Source organism: Canis lupus, chromosome X (assembly GCF_048164855.1).
Source record: "Canis lupus baileyi chromosome X, mCanLup2.hap1, whole genome shotgun sequence".
NCBI classification, from domain to species: domain Eukaryota; kingdom Metazoa; phylum Chordata; class Mammalia; order Carnivora; family Canidae; genus Canis; species Canis lupus.
Genome location: NC_132876.1, coordinates 93,282,922 through 93,287,215, shown reverse-complemented (window position 1 = coordinate 93,287,215; position 4,294 = coordinate 93,282,922). Strand labels below are relative to the sequence as shown.

General features: G+C 43.9%; 1 pseudogene; it reads left to right on the top strand.

The window, feature by feature from the left end:
• The first annotated feature begins 267 nt into the window (after positions 1 to 267).
• On the top strand, positions 268 to 3,978 carry LOC140627288 (dnaJ homolog subfamily C member 14-like; annotated as a pseudogene).
• The last annotated feature ends 316 nt before the right edge of the window (positions 3,979 to 4,294 follow it).

Genomic DNA, 4,294 nt, shown 5'->3' with positions numbered 1-4,294 from the left:
ATTGATCCACCACAGCATCTGCTGGCTTGAGAGCTGCGGTGAGCCCCTTTTATCAAGCTCTTCAGGGCTTCCCTCTGTCAGAGCCCATTATAAGGCCAAGTTCCTAGAGTCTTGTTTAAGTTTGAAGGGAGAGGCACCCCAAGATGTGACCTTTTCTTTTTTTTTTTTAAATATTTTTTTTTCTTTATTTATTTATGATAGTCACACAGAGAGAGAGAGAGAGAGGGGGGCAGAGACATAGGCAGAGGGAGAAGCAGGCTCCATGCACCGGGAGCCCGACGTGGGATTCGATCCCGGGTCTCCAGGATCGCGCCCTGGGCCAAAGGCAGACGCCAAACCGCTGCGCCACCCAGGGATCCCCAGATGTGACCTTTTCAATGGAGAGTGAAAGCATTAGTCCTCCTCTCAGCCTTACCTTATCCTCTGTGGACCCTGAAATACTTTCATTCTCAGGACTCAGGGAGGCCTGCTCCCAATAGTACCTGCTGCCTCATAGAGCACTCTAGTCCCAAGTACATGCAGCCCACTGGTTGAATCCAAGCCATGGCCCCCCAAAGGGTCCTGGACCCCCAGGGATGGAGAAGACCCTGATCAGAGTGAGGCATCTTCAGAAGAAGAGTCAAGAGTGGATCAGGAACTCTCAAGAGAGAATGAGGCTGGGTACCAGGAAGATGGGAACCCTTCTTTTTTTTTTTTTAATTTTTTTTTTAATTTTTATTTATTTATGATAGTCACAGAGAGAGAGAGAGAGAGAGAGAGAGAGAGGCAGAGACACAGGCAGAGGGAGAAGCAGGCTCCATGCACCGGGAGCCCGATGTGGGATTCGATCCTGGGTCTCCAGGATCGCGCCCTGGGCCAAAGACAGGCGCTAAACCGCTGCGCCACCCAGGGATCCCGGAACCCTTCTTTTCTTCTCATTCCATCTGCTTGCAACTGCCAGGGAACTCCTGGAATCCCTGAAGGACCTTACTCTGAGGGAGGAGATAGCTCTTCTAGCAACTTTTGCCACCATTGTACCTCTCCAGTTTAGGGGGGAAGATGAAGAGTTGGAAGAGGAATATGATGAGGAGGAACCTCTTAAGTTCCCCAGTGATTTTTCACGTGTGCCCAGTGGGAAGAAACCTCCAACCCAGAAACAGCGGCACCACATTCTGACCAAGGAGGATACTCGGGAGGTGGATGCAGAGATCCCAGATCCTCTGGCCCACATCGGCTGGGCCAGAAACAAAGTCAGACAGATAAGCGCAGAGACCTGGGATTATGGGGAGCAGAAGAACTGTGTCAGCTTGGACAGGCAGGCTTCTGGTGGCTGATTGAACTGCTGGTATTGGTGGTAGAGTACTTGGAAACTTGTGACCATCTCATCTATGCATGCAAGCAGCTGAAAGGCAGTGATGTGGACCTTTTTCGAGTCTGGTTGGGAGTCTGAGCAGGGCGGCTGAGGGCCTGGGCCCAGGTGATGTTCCAATTTTTGAGCCAACGATGTTGCTATGGGGCAGGGCTGTTCACCTGTTGTCTTAGGCTACTGGTGCTTTGCTACTCCTGGTTCTGGCCCTCTTGTTGGGCTGTCTACAGTTTGGTGGGACTGGATGACCGGTTAGGCTGGAGGGGTAAAGCCAGTTGGCTCTTTTTTTGGCTGGGTTTTCCCACCTTGCAGCATTGCCTGATTCTGTTAAGAGATAGCAGGCCATTGCAGCAGTTGGTAAAAATGTTTCAGTAGGGTTGGCTGGAGTTGCCTTGGGTCAAGCCAAGGACTAACAGGCAGGAGAATGCACCTGTAGCTGGTGGTCACAACTGCCAGCCTTAAGAAGAAGTAGCTCGACTCTTGACCATGGCTGGGGTTTCTGAGGATAAGCTAAACCCTTTTCATGTGTTGGGGGTTGAAGCCACAGCATCAGATGTTGAACTGAAGAAGGCCTATAGGCAGCTGGCAATGATGTTCATACTGACAAAAATCATCATCCCCGGGCTGAGGAGGCCTTCAAGGTTTTGTGGGCAGCTTGGGACTTTGTCAGCAACCCTGAAAGGTGGAAAGAATATGAAATGAAACGAATGGTAGAGAATGAGCTAAGCTGGTCAGTGAATGAATTTCTGTCCAAGCTGCAGGATGACCTCAAAGAAGCAATGGAGAAAAAAAAAAAAAAGAAGAAGAAGAAGAAAGAAGAAGAAAAGAAGAAGAAAGAAGAAGAAAGAAGAAGAAGAAGAAAGAAGAAGAAGAAGAAAGAAGAAGAAGAGAAGAAGAAGAGAAGAAGAAGAAGAAGAAGAAGAAGAAGAAGAAGAAGAAGAAGAAGAAGAAATAATGAATACTGTGATGTGCAGCCGATACCAAGGAATGCATAGGAGGTTTGAAATTGACCAGGAACCTAAGGAGGAGGAGGAGGAGGAGGAGGAGGAAAAAGAAGAAAGAAAAGAAGAAAGAAGAAGAAAGAAGAAATGAATACTGTGATGTGCAGCCGATACCAAGGAATGCATAGAAGGATTGAAATTGACCGGGAACCTAAGAGTGCCAGATACTGTGCTGAGTGTAATGGACTGCATCTTGCTGAGGAAGGAGACTTTTGGGCAGAGTCAAGCATGTTGGGCCTCAAGATCACCTATTTTGCACTGATGGATGGAAAGGTGTATATCACAGAATGGGCTGGATGCCAGCATGTGGGAATTTCCCCAGATACCCAGAGTCCCCTATCACATCTCCTTTGGTTCTCAGATTCCAGGCACCAGTGGTCGGCAGAGAGAAACCCCAGATGCCCCTCCTGCTGACTTTCAGGATTTCTTGAGCAGGATCTTTCAAGTAATCCCAGGCTAGATGTCCAATGGGAAATTATTTGCAGCTCCTCAGCCTGGCCCTGGGGCCACTGCAGCCTCTAAGCCCAACAGCACACTACCCAAAGGAGAAGCCAAACTGAAGTGGCGGAAGAAAGTGAGGAGGCCCTTTCAATGTTGACACCCCTTCTCTTCTTTCCTCAGATCAATGTCAGGCAGTCAGAAGAGCTGTGTATAGCACAGGATGGAGTTTTGATTGTTTATTTTTATTTAAAAAAGAAAATTTTAATCTCAAAAGAAAGAAAATTAATCTTACCTAGGTCTTCCCATAACCAGTTACAATCACCCCTCAGACAAATGAATGCATAGTAAAAATTAAATTAATTGTAGTTCACAGTGGAAGCCATAAAGAGACTAACCTGTTAGTTCAGAGAGAACTGATTGATAAAGAAATTGTGTTAATAGTGTCAATTTGTGAGAGCAAAACAGCAACCAGAAAGAACACTGTGATTTCTGAAATTGTGTACCTTAACATGTTCTATTGACTCTGAGTGTTTGGGGTGGTGGTAGAGGTCCTCTGATTGTTTTCATTAGTAGTAGAATATATGACTGTAAACTCTGACAGAGCACTATACAAAAGCTTTCCATCCCTAGAGACTTGATTTATCTTTTAGGGTCAAAGAACAGATGGTGATAATACATGGTTTATATGTATATTTTTTGATTTATTAAAAATTTCTAGTCTATGGTCATTCTTAATAAATCTATTTTTCTAGTCAACAGTCAGATTCACTTACCATATAATTCTCTATTGCAACTATTCTTTTTTAATTTTGTTATTTATTTATGAGAGACAGAGAGAGAGGCAGAGACATAGGCAGAGGGAGAAGCAGGCTCCCTATAGGGAGCCTGATGTGAAACTCAATCCCAGGACTGGAATCATGCCCTGAGCCAAAGGCAGACGCCCAACCACTGAGCAACCCTGGTGCCTCTCTACTGTAACTATTATAGAACTATGAAGGAAATACTAGGTATGAAATTTGAGCATTGCCCTAATCAGAAGAGAGAATTGAAAATTTTCATAAGCCTATTTAAAATGCTCTAGGGTCTTTAATAAAAGTGCTAACATAACACAAAGTATGCTATTTAACATATTTACACACTAAATATCCCCTAATGTCATACAAATGCTAGATGTTACCAGAAACTGGTTTATAGTCCATGTTATTAAAATCTCATATTTCCCACTTCATAAATAATTTCAGAGGCACTTTTCGCCAGCAAGTGACTATAAAGTGCTGGTATTTTTTTTATCCTTTTTAAATACATTTCAAAATTTAACACAGTGGGAAATTGCTCCTCTGTTGGAAATTACATATAGATGTGCTAAGCAAATGAAATTGAGTTGTCTTTGAAATCGAATATATTAATTTCTTCCAGTTTTATTGAGTTACAATTAACAAATAAAAATTTTATATATATATTTTTAATTTTATGTATTTAAAGTACACAACTTGATGTTTTTGTAGGC